The sequence below is a fragment of the Ornithodoros turicata genome, chromosome 1, assembly GCF_037126465.1.
Source record: "Ornithodoros turicata isolate Travis chromosome 1, ASM3712646v1, whole genome shotgun sequence".
NCBI lineage: Eukaryota > Metazoa > Arthropoda > Arachnida > Ixodida > Argasidae > Ornithodoros > Ornithodoros turicata.
This window is the reverse complement of record NC_088201.1, coordinates 134,927,620-134,952,039: the sequence shown is the minus strand read 5'-3', so window position 1 is coordinate 134,952,039 and position 24,420 is coordinate 134,927,620. Positions and strand designations below refer to the sequence as shown.

Genomic DNA, 24,420 nt, shown 5'->3' with positions numbered 1-24,420 from the left:
TAATGCCTGCAATGGCCTTTGAGATATATTCATAAATAAATAAATATCAAAACCGGAAAAAGATGTAACACGTATCCTCTCTTTGTGTGAATGATACATAAACATTCTCAGAAGATTTGTACATAGTCACACTTTGCCTCATTTTGCATAAAGCCTAGTTCCACCTCTTACATCATCTCCACATCTTCAATCTCCAAAGCAGTACAAGGCTAAAGTAATCAGCTACTACATAAAAAGAAGAAGGGGAGGAAAACAAACGCTGGCACATCTAAAATTTGAAGAAACCCTGGTACTTTCACGGGGCTACTCACGGCTCAGTGCTGGATCAGATCCCGATGGAAAACAGCTTTTCTGAGCCTCAGTGATAGATTCCCTTGATTGCACTGACTGTGAGGCACAACTCATTGGCTTGGTGGCAAGTGGGCTTGCGTCTGATAGTAAGATTTGGAAGGAAGGGAGCAAGGAACATCTCTCTACGGTCTTAAGAAGGATATCAACATTACCTGTCAAGGTACAGCATTTCATGTTGCTTTCAGTAAGTACAACACTCCTCATAGCAGTTACCATTCGTGTTGGGAAAGCATGCTGAAATTAGCTCAGGCAGTGCATCCAGAACTGTGAATCGGGTTCATAGAGAGCACCTGGTGAGAGGGACAGCAACAGTGTCCAGTAAAGACTCTCCAGGAATTTTGTGCAGGTTTGGGGGACACAGCTTTTAATAGTGTTGATGGAAAGCAGGGTGTGTGAAACACTGACTTCTGGTAGATGAATTCTTGTTATTTATAACCAGGTACCCATGTTCTAGTAATCTAGAAAAAGCCTTGGCTCTCTTGGAGGAAATTGCTAATGAATCTTAGTTGCCCTAGCAAAAGCAAATATGTAATGCTGTACACCATATCTGATGCTAGCACACTAATTGCTTTGAGTGTTCTCAGGCTTCTGAAATGGAGCTACTTCGTACATACGCTGTGCCATGTCGGCAAGAACATAAATCAGACTGCCTTTACTTTTTAAATTGGCCCTTCAGTGCTTCATGTGACTGCAAGAATGGCACCCCCAAAACAATAGGCAACAAGAATGATTTCTGCAATGTATTGAGCTTTGTAAAACAACAACTTTATTTGAAAATATATTCCAAAAGCCGGGTGACAACCTCATAATGTAGCATCCTTTACTGCAAACACCGCTCAACACAACGAATAAAAACAGAGCGTAAACGTTTTGTCGCCTATCCGGGTGGCATCATCAGTACAACAGAGGCCAAAGATGAGCACATCAGCCTATCTAAGAGGGAATCTTACACATCCGATAGGGGGCCACAGTATGTATTACAGGCTGAAGCGTCACGCCTGATAAAGCAGGATTCTAAGAACTTTCTGGGGTCCCATGCTAGTCATGAGCAAAGGTTACTGCACCATCAAAATATATGTCCCTTAGGACAGCAGTGGTAGACTGATTCGGTCCTGTTTAGTTAAGCTAAGCATTAGTAGCCCTGGCAACTGGCTCTTTTAGTCTTGTCCCACGTCTTTTGTCTATCTCGCCAATGTAGGTTGCATCACATTCTATGCACTCAACTTGATATGCACAGTCAAAGTGCCTGATGGGCACAGTGCCCTCCAAATAGCGTATGAAATATGTTGGATGAAAGGAATGCGGACCACCGATTTGACTCCTTTGATGTTGTTTTTGATTGTTCTCTGTTGGAGGGATGATGCCACCTGGATAGGCAATGAAACGTTTACTCTCTTTATTCTTAATTGTTGTGTTAAGTCAGTGTTCGGAGTAAAGGATTTTACATTATGAACTTTGTTTGAATGATGATTAGTGGCGAGCTTCATACCCTGGGCCACTACTCTAACAATTGCTTGTGGTAGTGTGGCGAAATGGAATAACGAGCCTTGTAGACAATTTACTTTGCAATATATTTATTTAATCTCATAGGTTGAAGAACCCAGTGTGGTGTTACATAACGGAGGGGCACATAATCGTACAAGACCGACCACCAAAAGGCCTTGCTTTTGACTAGATTAAAATGTGAAGCGATTGTAACATAACAAATGCTGCATGGTGGTGGTGGTGGTGGAGGTTCTCCTCACGAGTTGTCGCCACGGTTACGGTTGGTTGAGAAACTGCATATCCAGGTAGCAGGATCAAATTTTAATTAGGCTACTTTGGCCAACACGCGAGCATCGAGCACAGTGTCAAAAGCCCTTACAAAATAAAAAGAATACTACATCTACATGGACCCAGAAATCAAGACAGTTTGAAATGCTGTGAACGAATTCCACTACGTTAGTTTTGCCTGAATACCCTTTTCTAAAGCCATGCTGGAATTTAAAAAAAGAAATCGATAGACTCAACTTGGTTGACAACGTGGTAGTACATGATGTGCTCCATTAGTTTACAGGGAACCCTAAAAAGTGGAGCTGGTTAATAGGTAGAAGGAGCATAGTTGTCACCTCTTCTGAAGACAGGAATAAGCTTGAGACCTATGTCCTCGACTCGCACACATACTAAGAACCTTTGACACAGATCAACGTATCTTCATTCCAGCTCTTTCACTTTCAGATGTTCATCTCTGTTGAGTGGTCTGTCATTCTTGTAATACAGATTGGAATTGAAATGCAGGTGCATAAGGGACGCTCTGAAAGAAAAGTGTTTGGTTTTAGTCCTCTTAATGTTTCTGAAAACGAAAACAAACTTCACGGTGACTATTCTTCTGAAATGAGCAATTCCAGGATGACAGCAAAAAAATATATCTCCCCATATCATTATATCCACCTGGCACTTCAATTGAATAATGGCAGGTGAAAATGATGATGATTCAATTTAATGACGCATAAGCACCTCGGGCTATAGTGCGCCAAAACCATGGTAAAACTGTGACTTGTTAAATATCAAACGATTATACTAAAATAATATACTTTGTTGGTTGGTAAATTGAGATATAGACAAAAACATGATATGATAAAAATAAGCAATTGAAGAAAAGGCAATTGTTGGCTTTGTGTGACTGATGTCGAGTTTACCACACTACGTGTTGAATAATAATGTACGCTAATACGCTGTAGCATATAAAGTACAATCATACACACGCTCAATATGTGGTGGATGTGTGAAACCAATATACATATACTTACATTTCAAACTTTCTTGAAAAAGGCAGTCCAAGTCTGTCGGATTTGCCAGACTCTATACAAAGCCAGTAAGCACAGTGTGGAATGACTGATTCATCTTTCGAAGGCAGAGGTGCAGCTACCACGACGCTTCGTCATCTCAATGCTTCGGAGCGGCATAGCCTAGTAAGAAGCCATCAGAAGGATCTCATAAAGATAACTTGGTTGAAAAAGTGGAGGGTTCTGTGGGATATGTAAGAAAGCATACGTGTTACACAACAGCTACGAGAATGATCGACTGCACCTGCATGGTTTTCAGTACGTAGACTTGGAACTGAAAAATAAATGTGCTAACCTTGTTGATACTACTTTTCCGTCAGGACCACACGAGAGCACATTTGGTTTCTTTAGTTGAAGGTATCATCAGGTCCCCATGCTCCTTTGAGATGCAACAGACAGAAGTTCGCTGAGGCGAGTGACTGCCGTTGCGGTTCGTCGCTTCGCAGCAGATCAAGAACAGTACACCGCAACGATAGGTGAAACGTTCAGAATATGGTGACCAACTCCAACACCAACCCAATGAACCGAACAAAGAGGATGAACCGGGAGTCACACAAGTCAGCGCCACAAGTTCGCAGTTCGCAAGCTCCGCATACGGCATCCATTACAGCTGACCGGATACGGAAGCATATATCGAACGCCGTGTACAGATTGAAAAGAAAATCGTAGAAACTGTTGCAGGTGATAAATGCAGGGTATATTTTTCTTTTTGAGGCTCTGTAACAAAAACATATTAACGTAGAAATGCCATTTCATGAAGGAAATTGACAGATATTGCGTGACCACGTGACGCGTTTGAGCCAATTGTGGGTGTTGCGAGTGGCCCCCGTGTTGACGTCATCTTGATGGTGGGCCGGGGTGGATATTCTATATAAACGTATGTTTTCTCTGTTTGGCGCTAGGCGTGCTGCACTCGGATGAAGTCGAATGTTTAAAATTCGAGTTTAGAGAAACCGTGGGGTTTTAATGCGTGAATTTTCGCATGGAGAGTCTTTGTTGGGTGCTTTATCGACTACAAGTACGAAAGAGCTCCCACAGTTTCTGGTCAGAGTCCCTTCCCCTTTAAGAGAAAGGGGTGCGTCGATGCTGGAAGACATGGAATTTGTGTCCAACTAAGTTCCAGATAAAGAGCCTTCCTTATGTCAATCACTTCGGAGACGGGAGCAGAATCTGATAACCGTGTTTAACTGCAGCTAATACATACTTCAAATGCGTAGCGTCGTCGTGGGCACACTTAACGTAAGAGGTCTCAGTTCGAGGAAGAAGCAATACCAAGTGCGAAGGTACTTGGAGAGGTTAACACACATAGACGTCCTCGGGATCCAAGAGACAAAAATCAGTGGAGAAGCTGAAACCACTGTCCTTGTTAAGGATTTTTTTTGAAAAAAGCTACGACGTCGTGGTCAGCCACGCAGTGGGACAATCAGCCGGATGCTTGCTCTTGTTGAGGAAGGTCAACAGATTTGTCCCCATTTCACACGGAGTAGATAGCGAAGGGAGGCTTGCGTACATTGATGTCGTTATCGATAAATTGGAAGTATGGAGATTCATCAACATCTACGCTCCGAACGAGAAAACTAAAAGAAAAGACTTTTTCGAGTCACTGACGGAAGTTATCGGCAATGTAAAGAATTGCGTCTTCTTAGGAGATTTTAACTGTACCATGCAGGAGGAAGACAGGTCTACAGACAGAACTCCCCGGGACATAGGTCAACCGGTTCTAGAAGGAATTATTCGAAACTATAATCTACATGACGCTGCTGACAGCTGCCAAGGAAATGTCAAAATGTACACACATTTTCAACGTAATTCTCACGCAAGACTGGATCGCATATATATATCTGAACGGTGCAATTTGAGAACGGCCAATTATGAAGTTAAACCAGCCTACTTTAGTGACCATTGTCTTGTTACTGTAACTATCGGGGAAAAGGAAAATAACATGCAAAGAGCAAACAAATGGAACTACTGGAAATTAAATTTGAAGCTGCTGGAGGACGAGTCCTTCGTCGACAGAGTTAAGGAGGGAATCGTAGAAATGGCTACTAGCACAGACGAATGGTCTGTGGCATGGGATCTGTTCAAGCAGAAGATACGAGCAATCGCTATAGAAAAGAGCAGTGTTAGAAGCTTCCTACAAAAACAACGTGAAAATGAATTAAACAGACAACTCTCTGAGGTACTACAGATGGAATCGAAAGTTCCGGGATGCTGCAAGGACATCTTGGAGAAAACAAAAATGGAACTAGACATAATAAACGAAGAAAAATACAACGGTGCAAGAATTAGATCACGGGCTAAAATATTTCTTCCCGAAGAGGCACCTGGTAAGAACTTCTGTTCTTACCAGCGAAAGAGCGACAGCGCGGAAGAGCGACAGCGGGGGAAAGAGTGGAAAGAGCGACAGCGGGGGAGAAGGAAAAAGATTGACGAATTAATGTATAATGGAACTGTCATTTCAACGAGCAAAGAGATACTTGACGTCTTCGAGAAGTACTATAGGGATTTGATCGGCACCAAGCGCAAGCCACGCAACGTTCCCCACTCGACGACAGATGAAATAGCGTTTCAAAAGTTAACAGAGCAGCAACGTGAAGAACTTGAAGCACCCATCACATTAGAGGAAATTCGACAAAGCATAGGATCACTTCCCCGAAATCGCACTGCGGGACATGATGGACTTAGCGGCGAATTTTTTCAAACTTTCAAGGACTGGTTGCCTGTTGTGTTGTTAAACGTATACAGAGAATCCGAGACGAAAGAAGAATTTCCCCTGTCATTCAGACGAACGCACACGATTCTTATTCCCAAAGTGAAGGAAGAAGAAAAAATCCCGCAAGTAACTGATTTCAGGCCGATAACACTCTGTAATGTAGATTATAAGATATAGGCTAAAATCCTGGCATGCAGGCTACAAAAGGTCATTACAAACATCGTGGGTGAGCATCAAACCTGTGCTATCAAAGGAAGAAACATCCAATCAAACATACATGTGACAAGAACAGTCCTTGATCTGTGCAGACACGAGGGTGAACAGGTGGCAATGCTGCAGGCTGATTTATCAAAGGCCTTTGATAGAGTGGACCATGATTTCTTGTTCTGGGTAATGTCTGAAAGTGGGGTGGGACCCTCCTTTTTACAAAAAGTGAAACTGTGTTACCAGAATGTGGAAACTACAGTGCTAGTGAACAACCTGTGCACAGATGCAATACCGTTGATGTCATCTGTCAGACAAGGGTGTCCCTTGTCGCCTGCCTTATTCAACATATACGTGGAATACTTGTGTCAAAGTGTTATTCAGAATAATAGTATCACAGGAGTTGTGCTCGGCGACTCGCATGTGAAGATATTAGCCTACGCTGACGATATTGCCTTTTTTGCTAGGGACAAACCGAGCGTGAAAAATGTGTTACAGTGTATAGATCAGTTTTGTGAAAGATCTGGGGCGGATCTCAACAAGACAAAGTCGTTAGGGATATGGGTTGGTGAATGGGGGTCCACACCAGAACGATTTGAAGGGATCAGGTGGCAGAAGATGCCTGCAGAGTATCTAGGAGTACCCTTGGATAAGACCCGGAACACAAACCAGGTGTGGGATGAACAACGAAGACAGATGGAGAAGAGGGTTCAAGGCTGGAAACAAAGAAGATTGTCAATTTTTCAAAGAGCTTCAGTGTGCAATGTGTTCCTTGTTTCTAAACTGCTGTACTTGCTTCAAGTGATACAACTTTCGCGCAAGAACATTCAGAAGTTTCATAGATTGTTTGCAACCTATGTATGGATGTCGGGGTTTGAGTGCATGCGAAGGGACAATCTGTTCCACAGTGTCATGAAAGGTGGACTCGGATTACGACATCTATTTGTCACCAAACTAGTGATGCGATTGTTCTTCTATAGGAAATGCAATCCCCCTTTGTTGAGAACAGTGTTGCAGTCTGTTGGAAGTGTGCACTTGGCCGATATAACGGTTGCCACAGTAAACTGCACGTATCCTGTCACGGAATTTTACGCCGAAGTTGTAGAAAGCATTCGATTTCTTCTTGTTAGATTTTCACCAGAATATGTTTTTAGTGTACACCGCAAGAAACTGTGTCATGATTTGATCGATACACTGTTCCCCGTGCCTGTTTATAGGCCAGTATCATGTGCCAGTGGAGATCAGGACATATTGTGTCGCATCCGAAAGATGCCAATCAGGCCGCAAATCAAGACTTTCTTCTTCAAAGTACACACAAGAACCCTCCCCGTTAAAGTATGGTTGGATCAAAAAGGGATTTTTGTACCCTGGACAACGAACTGTAGGTTCTGTAATACGCCTGAAACAATCGAACACATTTTCTTGGATTGTACGGAAGCGCTTTTCTTTTGGGATGAGCTCAGCGTTAATTTAAAACGGTACATTCGGTTGGACCCCTATACGATGAGGTTTTTACCAAATGGACTAACAGAAAACAACCGTGATGATATTGTGTGTATCATTTCCATGTTTTGTATATGGAAGGTGAGATTACTAGACAGGAATGAGGAGCCACTTAGCCCACCAATGTGCCTTTTTAAACAGGAAATCAGTGAAATGTATGCGATGGCCCAACATAGGGGCGTTGTGCCCAAGTGGTTAACTTCATGTGTGCAAAGGTTGCTTCCGAGCCGGGAGACCTTTCTGCAAGTGTAATCTAGCTTGTCGTCTAGCATAATATCATGTTTGTATATATCTCATAGCCATAATAAAAGAAATGTTGAAAAAAAAAAAAAAGACAGCAGAGTGGCGCAGTGGAAGCGTGCTGGGCCCATAACCCAATGTATTTTTTTTTTTGTATCCTGTGTATTTGGATGCTACGGTGTGCATCATTCATTCATCATACATCACTCATTAACACTGTACAGTCATAGCTTATTTTAATGTTTGTAAATAAACGTGAGTACCTGGTGGGAAAAAAAAAGCAGAGTGGCGCAGTGGGAGCGTGCTGGGCCCATAACCCAGAGGTCCGTGGATCGAAACCACGCTCTGCTAATAGGTCTTTTAACTAAAGGCCATCTCAATATCTCGACTTCATACATACAAGGACGCGGTCATTAACCGAGCACGTTATCTCCTTGAACAGAGGCAATGCGTGTGTTATGCTTTCCGTTAGGTCTTTCGTTGAACCAGTGTGCAGCAGTGTGACAATACATATTAGGGGGAGAACTGACAGCAGAGTGGCGCAGTGGAAGCGTGCTGGGCCCATAACCCAGAGGTCCGTGGATCGAAACCACGCTCTGCTAATAGGTCTTTTTACTATAGGCCATCTCAATATCTCGACTTCATACATACAAGGACGCGGTCATTAACTGAGCACGATATCTCCTTGAACAGAGGCAATGCGTGTCTTATGCTTTCCGTTAGTTCTTTCGTTGAACCAGTGTGCAGCAGTGTGACAATACATATTAGGGAGAGAACAGGCAGCAGAGTGGCGCAATCTTTATGCAGAAGCGGAGGAAAAGGGCATTTTTTCTCTTAGTTTTCGGAGGTCGCACACTGTATTAATCCCGAAGAAAATAGCTGAGGGGTCCACTCCGAAAGTGACTGACTATAGGCCTATTACCCTCTGCAATGTGGACTACAAAATTTTCGCTAAAGTGCTTGCTGCACGTCTGCAATTTGTGTTGCCCCATCTAGTAGGGGAACATCAAACGTGTGCCATCAAGAATAGAAGAATACAAACCAATACACATATAGTTCGTACGGTGCTGGACTGGTGCAGATATGAGGGTGGGCATGTGGCGATGCTACAGTTGGATCTTTCGAAAGCTTTCGATAGAGTTTGTCATACATACCTGTTCGCATTGCTGCGTCATGTCAACATGGGAGATAGGTTTGTAAATCGCATCCAGTTGTGCTACAAACTAGTTGCAACGAGCCTTGTGGTGAATAGATTCATTGCCACCCCGATTGCGCTTGGAGCTTCGGTCCAGCAAGGTTGTCCTTTATCGCCTTTACTTTTCGATTTGTACTTAGAACCGTTGTGTAGACACGTAATCTGTCAGTATGACGTTCATGGCTTTCAGCTGGGCGGTGTTGAAGTTAAAGTTGTGGCGTATGCGGATGACGTTGCGTTCTTGGTGAAAGATAAGAGAAGTGTCGAAAAAATAATGGAGCAGGTCGACTTGTTTTGTGCAGCTTCTGGAGCTCAAGTAAACAAAGAGAAGTCTTTAGGAGTATGGTGTGGGCTTTGGGGTTCAACTCCAGAAATATTTTGCGATATCAAGTGGCAGACGAGCAACCCGGACTACCTGGGGGTGCCATTACACGCAAGTAGAAACACAAACAGGATGTGGTCAGAAAGAATTGATAAGATGAAAAAGCATGCATTCACTTGGAGAGGCAAGGAACTGTCAATATTCCAGCGGGCTTCAGTTTGCAATGTGTTTTTGGTGGCGAAAATGGTATACATTTTGCAAGTACTTCAGTGTTCCCGTAAAATCGTACATGCATGCCATCGCGTGTTTGCCACCACGATATGGTGCTCAACATTTGAAAGAATGCGCCGAGAAAACCTTTTCAAGAAAGTCAAGGATGGAGGTTTAGGTCTACAGCACTTGTTTGTAAAGCAGCTAATCATGAGACTCTGGTTTTATAGGCAGTCTGTGCACCCCCTATTAGACGCCGTGAAGAGAGCAGTAGCCTACAACTATATGCCTGATATATATGTTGGCTTCCACGAGCATGGCTTGCAGTTGACAGGGTTTTATCAGGAGGTCGTGGACTGCGTCAACTTTCTAAAAGTCAGGTTTACCCCAGATTACCTCTTTTCGGTTTCAAAGAAAGTGTTGGCAGCCCATTTGATAGATACCTTGTTTCCCGTGCCAATTTACAGGCAAATTCCGTCTGAGTGGCCTGGAGCGGACGTTTTACACAGGGTCAAACGCATGCACATAAAGCCGAATATGAAAACATTCTTTTTCAAGCTTCATACATCAACGCTCTCTGTGAAAGCATGGTTGGAACAGAAAGGCATATATGTTCCATGGTCTGCCAACTGCAGGTTTTGCAAAGTCCGTGAAACCGTTGACCACATCTTTCTTGATTGTACGGAAGCACAGTTTTTCTGGGACGACATACAGATTAAAGTACTGAATAAACGCCTCTCTCTGAACCCACATACAATCAGATTCCTACCTTTACATCCGAATGAAGATATACGCTACGATATTATCATGCTGATAGCTATGTATTGCTTGTGGAAGCTGCGTATGGCAGACAGAAATGAAGAGCCATTGGCGTCGCCCATGCAGTATTTTAAAGTAGAAATAACGCAGCTGAAGCTATGCTGCATGCAGCATTTGGAAGCACCACCGTGGTTAGAGCATCTGTGTGAATCGCTGTCCTCTATGTAAATTATTAATCTCTGTGTGGGACGTGTTTAACCTGTGCGTTGTGTACCATGTATTTTTTTCTATCCTGTGTGTATGTAAATTGTTACTCTCTGTATGTGACCTGTGTAACCTGTGTGTGTACCATGTATTTTTTTGTATTCTGTGTATTTGGATGCTACGGTGTGCATCATTCATTCATCATACATCACTCATTAACACTGTACAGTCATAGCTTATTTTAATGTTTGTAAATAAACGTTATTACCTGGTGGAAAAAAAAAAAAGCAGAGTGGCGCAGTGGAAGCGTGCTGGGCCCATAACCCAGAGGTCTGTGGGTCGAAACCACGCTCTGCTAATAGGTCTTTTTACTAAAGGCCATCTCAATATCTCGGCTTCATACACACAAGGACGCGGTCATTAACTGAGCACGATATCTCCTTGAACAGAGGCAATGCGTGTGTTATGCTTTCCGTTAGGTCTTTCGTTGAACCAGTGTGCAGCAGTGTGACAATACATATTATGGAGAGAACAGACAGCAGAGTGGCGGGCAGGAACAAAACCCTCGTTATCTTGGTGTCCCGTTGCAAGAAACCAGGAACCCGAGTAGAATGTGGTCCCAGAGGCTCGACAACATAAGGAAACACGCTTTCATCTGGAGGAAGAAAGACCTTTCAATTTTTCAGCGAGCGACAGTATGCAACGTGTTTCTAGCTGCTAAACTGGTTTACCTTTTGCAAGTCTTGCAATGCCCGCGCAAAGTAGTGCACGCCTGTCACAGGATTTTTGCCACCACAATCTGGTGCTCTACATTTGAGAGGATGCGTCGCGACTATCTTTTTCGAAAACTTCGTGATGGGGGCCTCGGCCTACAGCACCTCTTTGTCAAACAACTGGTCATGAGACACTGGTTTATTCGTGAGGAGCTGCATCCAGTTCTCGAGGGAGTGAAACGCATCCTTACATATAATTACATCCCGGAGTTACACGTCACGTTCACAGAGGGAACGATGCGGTTAACAGGCTTTTTCAAGGAGGTCGTTGAGTGCATGCTGTTTTTGAAAGCCAGGTTTACCCTTGAATACCTCTTGTCTGTCAACAAGAAAACGCTGGCGGCCCAATTGATCGATACATTGTTCCCTGTGCCTGTCTATCGAGATATTCCACCCACTTGGCCAGGCAGGGATGTTTTGGTTCGAGTCCAAAGGATGCCAATCAAACCAAACATGAAGACATTCTTTTACAAACTTCATACGTCAACACTACCTGTCAAGGCATGGCTCGCGCAGAAGGGCATAAACGTGCCCTGGTCGACAGACTGCAGGTTCTGCAAAGTTCCTGAAGCGCATGATCACCTTTTCTTAGACTGAACAGAAGCCCAGTTCTTCTGGGACGATCTCCAGTATAAAGTTTTCAAAACTCGACTTCGGCTTAACCCACACACCATACGGTTTCTCCCATTACACCCGAGGGAAACAGTCAGGTACGATATTGCCATGCTTATAGCCTTGTACTGTCTGTGGAAACTTCGTATGGCTGACAGGAACGAAGAACCGTTAATGCCTCCTATGAAATACTTTAAGATAGAAATATCTCACCTTAAGCTGTGCCTTATGCGATGTGTAGAGCTGCCAGATTGGTTAGAAACGTTGTCTGATGCCTTTACGTACTTGTAAAATCGTATGTACAAATTCAAAAGGTCTTCAGTTTCCTCTTTAGACGTTTTGTAATGGCCCACGGCGTTGCGACCGTGTGACGTACCTGTAGTTGTGTGCACTTGTGTGTTTTGTTAATAAAAGGTAGAAAAGAAAAAAAAGCAGAGTGGCGCAGTGGAAGCGTGCTGGGCCCATAACCCAGAGGTCCGTGGATCGAAACCACGCTCTGCTAATAGGTCTTTTAACTAAAGGCCATCTCAATATCTCGACTTCATACATACAAGGACGCGGTCATTAACTGAGCACGATATCTCCTTGAACAGAGGCAATGCGTGTGTTATGCTTTCCGTTAGGTCTTTCGTTGAACCAGTGTGCAGCAGTGTGACAATACATATTAGGGAGAGAACAGACAGCAGTGGAAGCGCGCTTGCCCCATAACCCAGAGGTCCGTTTATCGAAACCACGCTCGCTAATAGGTCTTTTAACTAAAGGCCATCTCAATATCTCGACTTCATACATACAAGGACGCGGTCATTAACTGAGCAGGATATCTCCTTGAACAGAGGCAATGCGTGTGTTATGCTTTCCGTTAGGTCTTTCGTTGAACCAGTGTGCAGCAGTGAGACAATACATATTAGGGAGAGAACTGACAGCAGAGTGGCGCAGTGGAAGCGTGCTGGGCCCATAACCCAGAGGTCCGTGGATCGAAACCACGCTCTGCTAATAGGTCTTTTTACTAAAGGCCATCTCAATATCTCGGCTTCATACATACAAGGACACGGTCATTAACTGAGCACGATATCTCCTTGAACAGAGGCAATGCGTGTGTGATGCTTTCCGTTAGGTCTTTCGTTGAACCAGTGTGCAGCAGTGTGACAATACATATTAGGGAGAGAGCTGACAGCAGAGTGGCGCAGTGGAAGCGTGCTGGGCCCATAACCCAGAGGTCCGTGGATCGAAACCACGCTCTGCTAATAGGTCTTTTTACTAAAGGCCATCTCAATATCTCGGCTTCATACATACAAGGACACGGTCATTAACTGAGCACGATATCTCCTTGAACAGAGGCAATGCGTGTGTGATGCTTTCCGTTAGGTCTTTCGTTGAACCAGCGTGCAGCAGTGTGACAATACATATTAGGGAGAGAACTGACAGCAGAGTGGCCGTCTGAATGATATCCACGGGTTCGAACTGGCCGGTACTGTGATCTAGGTGGCCGCATATGCTGATGATCTTGCATTCCTTGTCAAGGACAAACCTAGCGTAGTGAATGTCATGGAACAAGTTGATTTGTTTGGCCAAGCGTCTGGAGCGCGTGTAAACAAAGAGAAGTCCTTAGGCGTTTGGTGTGGCCACTGGGCGACAACACCTGAAGCTTTTTGCGGAATTCCGTGGCAGGAACAAAGCCCTCGTTATCTTGGTGTCCCGTTGCAAGAAACCAGGAACCCGAGTAGAATGTGGTCCCAGAGGCTCGACAACACAAGGAAACACGCTTTCATCTGGAGGAAGAAAGACCTTTCAATTTTTCAGCGAGCGACAGTATGCAACGTGTTTCTAGCCGCTAAATTGGTTTACCTTTTGCAAGTCTTGCAATGCCCGCGCAAAGAAGTGCACGCCTGTCACAGGATTTTTGCCACCACAATCTGGTACTCTTCATTTGAGAGGATGCGTCGCGACTATCTTTTTCGAAAACTTCGTGATGGAGGCCTCGGCCTACAGCACCTCTTTGTAAAACAACTGGTCATGAGACTCTGGTTTATTCGTGAGGAGCTGCATCCAGTTCTCGAGGGAGTAAAACGCATTCTTGCATATAACTACATCCCGGAGTTACACGTCACGTTCACAGAGGGAACGATGCGGTTAACAGGCTTTTTCAAGCAGGTCGTTGAGTGCATGCTGTTTTTGAAAGCCAGGTTTACCCTTGAATACCTCTTGTCTGTCAACAAGAAAACGCTGGCGGCCCACTTGATCGATACATTGTTCCCTGTGCCTGTCTATCGAGATATTCCATCCACTTGGCCAGGCAGGGATGTTTTGGTTCGAGTCCAAAGGATGCCAATCAAACCAAACATGAAGACATTCTTTTACAAACTTCATACGTCAACACTACCTGCCAAGGCATGGCTCGCGCAGAAGGGCATATACGTGCCCTGGTCTGCAGACTGCAGGTTCTGCAAAGTTCCTGAAACGCATGATCACCTTTTCTTAGACTGCACAGAAGCCCAGTTCTTCTGGGACGATCTCCAGTATAAAGTTTTCAAAACTCGACTTCGGCTTAACCCACACACCATACGGTTTCTCCCATTACACCCGAGGGAAACAGTCAGGTACGATATTGTCATGCTTACAGCCTTGTACTGTCTGTGGAAACTTCCTATGGCTAACAGGAACGAAGAACCGTTAATGCCTCCTATGAAATACTTTAAGATAGAAATATCTCAACTTAAGCTGTGCCTTATGCGATGTTTAGAGCTTCCAGATTGGTTAGAAACGTTGTCTGATGCCCTTACGTACTTGTAAAATCGTATGTACAAATTCAAAAGGTATTCAGTTTTCTCTTTAGACGTTTTGTAATGGCCCACGGCGCTGCAACCGTGTGACGTACCTGTACTTGTGTGTACTTGTGTGTTTTGTTAATAAAAGGTGGAGAAAAAAAAGCAGAGTGGCGCTGTGGAAGCGTGCTGGGCCCATAACCCAGAGGTCCGTGGATCGAAACCACGCTTTGCTAATAGGTCTCTTAACTAAAAGCCATCTCAATATCTCGACTTCATACATACAAGGACGCGGTCATTAACTGAGCACGATATCTCCTTGAACAGAGGCAATGTGTGTGTTATGCTTTCCGTTAGGTCTTTCGTTGAACCAGTGTGCAGCAGTGTGACAATACATATTAGAGAGAGAACAGACAGTGGAGTGGCGCAGTGGAAGCGTGCTGGGCCCATAACCCAGAGGTCCGTGGATCGAAACCACGCTCTGCTAATAGGTCTTTTAACTAAAGGCCATCTCAATATCTCGACTTCATACATACAAGGACGCGGTCATTAACTGAGCACGATATCTCCTTGAACAGAGGCAATGCGTGTGTTATGCTTTCCGTTAGGTCTTTCGTTGAACCAGTGTGCAGCAGTGTGACAATACATATTAGGGAGAGAACAGACAGCAGAGTGGCGCAATGGAAGCGCGCTGGCCCCATAACCCAGAGGTCCGTTTATCGAAACCACGCTCGCTAATAGGTCTTTTAACTAAAGGCCATCTCAATATCTCGACTTCATACATACAAGGACGCGGTCATTAACTGAGCACGATATCTCCTTGAACAGAGGCAATGCGTGTGTTATGCTTTCCGTTAGGTCTTTCGTTGAACCAGTGTGCAGCAGTGTGACAATACATATTAGGAAGAGAACAGACAGCAGAGTGGCGCAATGGAAGCGCGCTGGCCCCATAACCCAGAGGTCCGTTTATCGAAACCACGCTCGCTAATAGGTCTTTTAACTAAAGGCCATCTCAATATCTCGACTTCATGCATACAAGGACGCGGTCATTAACTGAGCACGATATCTCCTTGAACAGAGGCAATGCGTGTGTTATGCTTTCCGTTAGGTCTTTCGTTGAACCAGTGTGCAGCAGTGTGACAATACATATTAGGGAGAGAACTGAAAGCAGGTCGCTATTGGGTGTCGCCCTCCTAGGCTGGGCAGCCCCAGGTCGTGGAAGTTGTGGAAGATGAACGTTAGGTTGCTCCAAGATCCAGTTTTTGATGAGCGCGTGGTGGCCAATCTTTCACGGCTTCAACATGACCCGCGAAATTGGGCTGCTAAATGGGAAACATTCAAACAAGACGTGAGAGCCTTTGCAATAGAGAGAAGTAACGTGCTAGCCTACCTAGAAATGTATGAAGAGAATATGTTAAAGGAAGCACAACAAGAACTCACAAGACTGGAAGCAGATAACCCTGGGACGTTCTTGGAAGATTTAAATGAGATTCGTCTCCGTCTTGAACTTTTCAACAACAACCGGTATGAAGGCGCGAGGGTACGATCGAGAACGAAGAGGTTTTTGCCGGATATGACCGCGTCTAAAAGTCATGCTGCAGGAGAGCGTAAGCACACCGGCTCTCGACTCATCACGCGGTTGGTGGACCAAGGACATGTTGTCACAGACCTTGAACGCATGAAACAAATATTTGTTGACTACTATGAGAACCTGTTTGGGAGGCCAACTGCCACGGTGGACGACGATTTGATCCAGTCGTTTCTCTCTCATATGCCCAAGTTAAACGAGCAAGAGAAAGATGTCCTGGACGCTGAAATTACAGAGGCGGAAATCCATTCTGCAATACAGAGTTTGAATTTTAACCGTTCTCCTGGACCTGATGGCTTGGGAGCTGAGTTCTACAAGCGGTACGTGGACCTGCTGGTGCCCATTCTACAATGCGTCTACGCGGAAGCTGAGACTAACAGGATCTTCTCGCACAGTTTTCGAAGGTTCCATACTGTGCTCATACCCAAAAAAGTGGCGGAGACACGGTTACCCAAGGTGACCGATTATCGGCCTATCACACTCTGTAATGTGGACTATAAGGTGTATGCCAAAGTACTTGCTGCCAGGCTCCAGCTTGTGGTGACACAACTTGTTGGCGATCATCAGACATGCGCAATCAGGAACAGGACCATACAAACAAACATCCATGTTGTCCGCTCAGTTCTAGACTGGTGTCGACTTGAAGGAAGTCATGTAGCCCTGCTGCAAGTGGACCTCTCTAAGGCTTTTGATCGGGTGTGTCACGATTATTTGTTTTCGCTCTTGCATTACGTCAACATGGGAGACAAGTTCGTAAGCCGAATCAAGTTGTGCTATGAACAGGTTGCAACGAGCCTGGTAATTAACGGCACTCTTACCGCGCCAGTGCCCCTTCGAGCTTCAGTACGACAAGGCTGTCCCATGTCGTCCCTACTATTTGATCTATACCTTGAGCCGTTATGCCAGCGTATCATCTCTCGTGATGACATACGTGGTTTCGAGCTTCGCGATGCTGTGGTGAAGGTCGTGGCGTACGCGGATGACCTTGCGTTTCTCGTGACAGACAAGCCAAGTGTCGTCAAAGTTATTCACGGACTTCATATGTTTGGTCAAGTCTCTGGGGCACGTCTAAACAAGGACAAATCTCTGGGGATATGGTGCGGTCAATGGGGAACAGCCCCGGAATTCTTTTGTGGCGTTCAGTGGCAAACCCGTGGTCCTTGCTACCTTGGGGTCCCGTTAGACAAAAGTTGTAACACGACCTCCTTGTGGTCGGAGCGATTACAAAACATTAGGACACATGCTTCGACCTGGAAAAAACAAGATATCTCAATGTTTCAACGAGCTTCTGTGTGCAATGTTTTTCTGGCCGCTAAGCTGATTTATCTCTTGCAAGTTCTGCAATGCTCCCGCAAAATTATACATCGTTGTCATCGCATATTTGCCACCACAATATGGTGTTCAACGTTCGAAAGGATGCGAAGACAAAACCTGTTCAAGAAAGTCAAGGACGGCGGACTAGGCTTACAGCATCTCTACATCAAGCAACTCGTCATGAGACTGTTTTTTTATAGGCAGAGTTCACACCCGATTCTGGAAACCATCAAGCGGGCCCTTGCGTACAACTACATTCCCGATATATATGTTGGGTTTCACGAAGAAAGTCTACGCTTAAGCGGGTTCTACAAAGAGGTTGTCGAGAGCCTAAACTTCTTGAAGGCTAGATTCAGCTTAGAGTACCTCTTTTCTGTCGCCAAGAAAACGTTGGTAGCTCATCTTCTCGATGTACTCTTTCCTGTGCCCATCTACCGTCAAATCCCCTCCGGATGGCACGGCACGGATGTATTGTGCAGAGTCAGGAAGATGCCGGTCAAGCCCAACATGAAGTCATTTTTCTTTAAATTACACACGTCCACACTGCCCGTGAAAGCTTGGCTTCAACAAAAGGGATTCTATGTTCCGTGGTCCGTGAATTGCAGATTTTGCAACACGCCCGAGACTGTCGATCACCTTTTTCTGGACTGCACAGAAGCTTTATTCTTTTGGGATGACTTACAGTTCAAAGTCCTTAAGCGCCGTCTTTCGCTTAATCCTCACACTATCCGCTTCCTCCCATTACGCCCCGGTGAAAATGTGAGATACAATATCGTTCTTCTTGTTGCCATGTACTGTTTGTGGAAGCTTCGTATGGCCGATAGGAACGAAGAGCCCTTGTGTCCTCCTATGAAATATTTCAAAGCCGAACTACTGCAGGTAAAGTTAGCTTGTACTCAGCTCTTAGAAGTGCCTGAGTGGTTAGATACAGTCTGCGAAAGGCTGAATGTTTTGTAGAAATTGTGTTATTAACGTGTCCGGTATAGAGGAGAAACATCGTATTCTCTCTCTGTGATTTTGTCGTATTGTGTATGGTATTGTGAGGTATTGAGTCGACGTGACTCAGAGTAGTAAGCTCTGAAAAATAAAGGTGGAAAAGAAAAAAAAAGCAGAGTGGCGCAGTGGAAGCGTGCTGGGCCCATAACCCAGAGGCCCGTGGATCGATACCACGCTCTGCTAATAGGTCTTTTAACTAAAGGCCATCTCAATATCTCGACTTCATACATACAAGGACGCGGTCATTAACTGAGTACGATATCTCCTTGAACAGAGGCAATGCGTGTGTGATGCTTTCCGTTAGGTGTTTCGTTGAACCAGTGTGCAGCAGTGTGACAATACATATTAGGGAGAGAACTGACAGCAGAGTGGCCGTCTGAATGATATCCACGGGTTCGAACTGGCCGGTACTGTGATCAAGGTGGCCGCATATGCTGATGATCTTGCATTCCTTGTCAAGGACAAACCTAGCGTAGTGAATGTCATGGAACAAGTTGATTTGTTTGGCCAAGCGTCTGGAGCGCGTGTAAACAAAGAGAAGTCCTTGGGCGTTTGGTGCGGCCACTGGGCGACAACACCTGAAGCTTTTTGCGGAATTCCGTGGCACGAACAAAGCCCTCGTTATCTTGGTGTCCCGTTGCAAGAAACCAGGAACCCGAGTAGAATGTGGTCCCAGAGGCTCGACAACACAAGGAAACACGCTTTCATCTGGAGGAAGAAAGACCTTTCAATTTTTCAGCGAGCGACAGTATGCAACGTGTTTCTAGCCGCTAAATTGGTTTACCTTTTGCAAGTCTTGCAATGCCCGCGCAAAGAAGTGCACGCCTGTCACAGGATTTTTGCCACCACAATCTGGTACTCTTCATTTGAGAGGATGCGTCGCGACTATCTTTTTCGAAAACTTCGTGATGGAGGCCTCGGCCTACAGCACCTCTTTGTAAAACAACTGGTCATGAGACTCTGGTTTATTCGTGAGGAGCTGCATCCAGTTCTCGAGGGAGTAAAACGCATTCTTGCATATAACTACATCCCGGAGTTACACGTCACGTTCACAGAGGGAACGATGCGGTTAACAGGCTTTTTCAAGCAGGTCGTTGAGTGCATGCTGTTTTTGAAAGCCAGGTTTACCCTTGAATACCTCTTGTCTGTCAACAAGAAAACGCTGGCGGCCCACTTGATCGATACATTGTTCCCTGTGCCTGTCTATCGAGATATTCCATCCACTTGGCCAGGCAGGGATGTTTTGGTTCGAGTCCAAAGGATGCCAATCAAACCAAACATGAAGACATTCTTTTACAAACTTCATACGTCAACACTACCTGCCAAGGCATGGCTCGCGCAGAAGGGCATATACGTGCCCTGGTCTGCAGACTGCAGGTTCTGCAAAGTTCCTGAAACGCATGATCACCTTTTCTTAGACTGCACAGAAGCCCAGTTCTTCTGGGACGATCTCCAGTATAAAGTTTTCAAAACTCGACTTCGGCTTAACCCACACACCATACGGTTTCTCCCATTACACCCGAGGGAAACAGTCAGGTACGATATTGCCATGCTTACAGCCTTGTACTGTCTGTGGAAACTTCCTATGGCTAACAGGAACGAAGAACCGTTAATGCCTCCTATGAAATACTTTAAGATAGAAATATCTCAACTTAAGCTGTGCCTTATGCGATGTTTAGAGCTTCCAGATTGGTTAGAAACGTTGTCTGATGCCCTTACGTACTTGTAAAATCGTATGTACAAATTCAAAAGGTATTCAGTTTTCTCTTTAGACGTTTTGTAATGGCCCACGGCGCTGCAACCGTGTGACGTACCTGTACTTGTGTGTACTTGTGTGTTTTGTTAATAAAAGGTGGAGAAAAAAAAGCAGAGTGGCGCAGTGGAAGCGCGCTGGCCCCATAACCCAGAGGTCCGTGGATCGAAATCACGCTCTGCTAATAGGTCTTTTTACTAAAGGCCATCTCAATATCTCGACTTCATACATACAAGGACGCGGTCATTAACTGAGCACGATATCTCCTTGAACAGAGGCAATGCGTGTGTTATGCTTTCCGTTAGGTCTTTCGTTGAACCAGTGTGCAGCAGTGTGACAATACATATTAGGGAGAGAACTGACAGCAGAGTGGCGCAGTGGAAGCGTGCTAGGCCCATAACCCAGAGGTCCGTGGATCGAAACCACGCTCTGCTAATAGGTCTCTTAACTAAAGGCCATCTCAATATCTCGAGTTCATACATACAAGGACGCGGTCATTAACTGAGCACGATATCTCCTTGAACAGAGGCAATGTGTGTGTTATGCTTTCCGTTAGGTCTTTCGTTGAACCAGTGTGCAGCAGTGTGACAATACATATTAGGGAGAGAACAGACAGCAGAGTGGCGCAGTGGAAGCGCGCTGGCCCCATAACCCAGAGGTCCGTTTATCGAAACCACGCTCGCTAATAGGTCTTTTAACTAAAGGCCATCTCAATATCTCGACTTCATACATACAAGGACGCGGTCATTAACTGAGCACGATATCTCCTTGAACAGAGGCAATGCGTGTGTTATGCTTTCCGTTAGGTCTTTCGTTGAACCAGTGTGCAGCAGTGTGACAATACATATTAGGGAGAGAACTGACAGCAGAGTGGCGCAGTGGAAGCGTGCTGGGCCCATAACCCAGAGGTCCGTGGATCGAAACCACGCTCTGCTAATAGGTCTTTTTACTAAAGGCCATCTCAATATCTCGGCTTCATACATACAAGGACACGGTCATTAACTGAGCACGATATCTCCTTGAACAGAGGCAATGCGTGTGTGATGCTTTCCGTTAGGTCTTTCGTTGAACCAGTGTGCAGCAGTGTGACAATACATATTAGGGAGAGAACTGACAGCAGAGTGGCGCAGTGGAAGCGTGCTAGGCCCATAACCCAGAGGTCCGTGGATCGAAACCACTCTCTGCTACTAGGTCTCTTAACTAAAGGCCATCTCAGTATCTCGACTTCATACATACAAGGACGCGGTCATTAACTGAGCACGATATCTCCTTGAACAGAGGCAATGTGTGTGTTATGCTTTCCGTTAGGTCTTTCGTTGAACCAGTGTGCAGCAGTGTGACAATACATATTAGAGAGAGAACAGACATCAGAGTGGCGCAGTGGAAGCGTGCTGGGCCCATAACCCAGAGGTCCGTGGATCGAAACCACGCTCTGCTAATAGGTCTTTTAACTAAAGGCCATCTCAATATCTCGACTTCATACATACAAGGACGCGGTCATTAACTGAGTACGATATCTCCTTGAACAGAGGCAATGCGTGTGTGATGCTTTCCGTTAGGTCTTTCGTTGAACCAGTGTGCAGCAGTGTGACAATACATATTAGGGAGAGAACAGACAGCAGAGTGGCGCAGTGGAAGCGTGCTGGGCCCATAACCCAGAGGTCCGTGGATCGAAACCACGCTCTGCTAATAGGTCTTTTTACTAAAGGCCATCTCAATACCTCGACTTCATCCATACCCAGGCAGAAATCTGGAATGGGACCATTTCAAAATGGTTTAACGAACTTGTCCCACTCTGGTCCCATCCTGGTAATGGTCCCACTCTGGTCCCACTTGCCAAGTGGTCCCATGGGGACCAGTTCGTTAAACCACTTCAGAATGGGACCACTCTGGAGTGGGACCACTTCAAAGTGGTTTATTGAACAGGTCCCACTTTGAGTGTGTCCCACTTAGTGACTGGGACCAGTTGAAAGTGGAACCAGCTTCACGATGGTCCCACATGAAGTGGAACCAGTGGTCCCTTCCAGTTGATTCATCCAGTGGTCCCCTCTGCTAAGTGGTCCAGGATACGGCCACTTAGCAGCTGGGACCACTGAATGCATGACCGAAAATAATGCGTAGAAATGCACATATTGCTCAAGTAAATACCGTTTATTCTGCTAAAAGCATACACTGAGCAGAAATAAATAATCAATACATATCTACATGTACATACCACGTAGTATAAGTCTGATGACTCACTGTGTCGACAAAGCACATGCCCGACTCTGCGATTCGCTCACGGACCACAGGGAGCTTTCGTTCGTTGGTCACCTCACGTCTTGTATTTTCTCAGAGAAGATGACACATGACACTCCTATTTTCCGTGCAGGTCGCGACGCCCCCTTCCTCTTCAACGTACGTTCGGAATCTTCTTATCCTGTTTCTCTTCAAGTTCCTCCTAAGTTTCTAAAATGAAACATCTATTTAGTAGTAATCGAAACATCACGGTCATCACTCATACCTGCAAACATTCGCGATGTGCAGTCCGATTGGCGTTTCACAGTGCGCTCTTGCCCCTACGCCGTTTAGGTCTTCTTGGCGTCAAAACTCTTCCGGAAAATCGACAATGTGTTGCACAGGAACCATTGTCATCGCATTGTCTTACAAAGCGGACTGAAACACACATAAATAGTGCACGGGAGATACACCATCCTTGCGACGGCAACTGAAGACAAAACCAACTTGCTGCGACGCGTCCAAGTCATGCGGGGAATGAACGTGTAGTATAATTCTATTGTTGGGAAAAACTCACGTGACCTCAAGCGTTGGGCCAATCGTTGGACGTCGGTTGAGTAGCTTTTTGCTTTGCCTTTTTTTGTCTCCCTGGGTGACCTGTGACGCTGGCGAGGCTTTCCCTTTCCCGTCTGTTTTCTCCCTCTCCCCCGCTTTGGCGGTTCGGGGCAGTTCTGGGTGGTTGTGGATCTCCGTTCGCGTCGAGTGAAATAAATAACAAAATGTGGAAGCGTTGGCTGTTTCTGTTACACAAAGTGCTTTATTTTCCGGGATAGGTATTTCCAAAGCACAAATATGAAGTCTGCTGTAGCTGTGCACAACACGAACATGATGAACATTCGTTTCTGAAGTTCGAATTAAACGACGAAGCAACTTTGCATTCACTGATAGCTCATGTCTCACGTGGAAGATTTCACAGTACAACAACAGTATATTGGCTGCACACGCACACACATTCAGAGGTCCGGCATGACAGAGAACCTGTCCATATTGCTGCTTGTGTAGGCGCCTGGTTGATCCGTCACAAAGGAAATTGTGAAGCTGCTATGCCGAAAAATGATGATCCAACCACTCTGAGTGTCATATCCATTCTACTGTATCCATGCAGATGCTATTCTGAAGCAGATATGAGTTGAGTGCTTATACCTGAACAAGAAAGATAGGAATCAGAAGCATGAAAACCAAAAATTCTACCTGCCAAAATGCTGCGTAGATGCCACAAGTGCGGCGCTATGTTATGCTAAGCGGCAAAATAGAATAGGAACTGACTTACCTGTCATCGAGTGAGTAGCGGAAAAACACAGTATTCGTCCTTCTTGAAGCGTTGTCGCACCAAGCAAGCGAAGCAGACCTGCCTTCCACTTATCTAGCACTCAGTTGACTTGCAGAAGTATCCATGAGGCACCGAGTTTTTCAGAGTCGGTATCGACAACATGTTAGGGAAGGACACTAAAAACCATCCAAAGCGGTACCGGCGTAGATGCTTTGCTTGCGTCCCTGCTGCACCCAACACATTTCGAAACTTTGCGGCGAGTTGCTGGAGTTGCTCCGGCACCGCCGACAGCCTGACACGGTCGCCGGCTTGAGCGCGCCAAGGAAAGTTCATAATTTCAAACCAACCAATGAGCGCTCGCATACCGGGGGAGCGGCCTAAGGAGCCAATGAGCTTGTGACGGTTGAGAACTCGCGCTTCGACGTAAAAATTCTGACGTTTCATGACGTTTGATGACGCGAAAAGCTCGCAGCGCCTCACTTTAGTCCGCAAGTGAACTCGCGAGTTTCATGCCATGCCACCTGCCACTCTCGCCCTCTCCTCTCCCTC

At 45.4% G+C, this 24,420-nt stretch overlaps 1 long non-coding RNA gene and 10 other non-coding genes across 11 annotated transcripts; 10 read left to right on the top strand and 1 right to left on the bottom strand.

Annotated features, from left to right (window-relative positions):
• Positions 1 to 1,398: 1,398 nt before the first annotated feature.
• Positions 1,399 to 3,778, bottom strand: LOC135369332 (uncharacterized). The gene is made up of 3 exons (XR_010415081.1): positions 3,472 to 3,778; positions 3,141 to 3,359; positions 1,399 to 2,644 (listed from the first exon to the last, which is right to left on the bottom strand). It is a non-coding gene; the product is annotated as an uncharacterized LOC135369332 (long non-coding RNA).
• A 4,337-nt stretch (positions 3,779 to 8,115) lies between these two features.
• On the top strand, positions 8,116 to 8,187 carry Trnam-cau (transfer RNA methionine (anticodon CAU)). Its single transcript has one exon. It is a non-coding gene; the product is annotated as a tRNA-Met (tRNA).
• A 179-nt stretch (positions 8,188 to 8,366) lies between these two features.
• Positions 8,367 to 8,438, top strand: Trnam-cau (transfer RNA methionine (anticodon CAU)). The gene has a single exon. It is a non-coding gene; the product is annotated as a tRNA-Met (tRNA).
• A 3,903-nt stretch (positions 8,439 to 12,341) lies between these two features.
• Positions 12,342 to 12,413, top strand: Trnam-cau (transfer RNA methionine (anticodon CAU)). The gene has a single exon. It is a non-coding gene; the product is annotated as a tRNA-Met (tRNA).
• A 419-nt stretch (positions 12,414 to 12,832) lies between these two features.
• On the top strand, positions 12,833 to 12,904 carry Trnam-cau (transfer RNA methionine (anticodon CAU)). Its single transcript has one exon. It is a non-coding gene; the product is annotated as a tRNA-Met (tRNA).
• A 179-nt stretch (positions 12,905 to 13,083) lies between these two features.
• On the top strand, positions 13,084 to 13,155 carry Trnam-cau (transfer RNA methionine (anticodon CAU)). Its single transcript has one exon. It is a non-coding gene; the product is annotated as a tRNA-Met (tRNA).
• A 1,933-nt stretch (positions 13,156 to 15,088) lies between these two features.
• On the top strand, positions 15,089 to 15,160 carry Trnam-cau (transfer RNA methionine (anticodon CAU)). Its single transcript has one exon. It is a non-coding gene; the product is annotated as a tRNA-Met (tRNA).
• Positions 15,161 to 18,682: 3,522 nt separating this feature from the next.
• Trnam-cau (transfer RNA methionine (anticodon CAU)) lies at positions 18,683 to 18,754 on the top strand. Its single transcript has one exon. It is a non-coding gene; the product is annotated as a tRNA-Met (tRNA).
• A 1,933-nt stretch (positions 18,755 to 20,687) lies between these two features.
• On the top strand, positions 20,688 to 20,759 carry Trnam-cau (transfer RNA methionine (anticodon CAU)). Its single transcript has one exon. It is a non-coding gene; the product is annotated as a tRNA-Met (tRNA).
• Positions 20,760 to 21,188: 429 nt separating this feature from the next.
• Positions 21,189 to 21,260, top strand: Trnam-cau (transfer RNA methionine (anticodon CAU)). The gene has a single exon. It is a non-coding gene; the product is annotated as a tRNA-Met (tRNA).
• Positions 21,261 to 21,941: 681 nt separating this feature from the next.
• On the top strand, positions 21,942 to 22,013 carry Trnam-cau (transfer RNA methionine (anticodon CAU)). Its single transcript has one exon. It is a non-coding gene; the product is annotated as a tRNA-Met (tRNA).
• Positions 22,014 to 24,420: the final 2,407 nt, after the last annotated feature.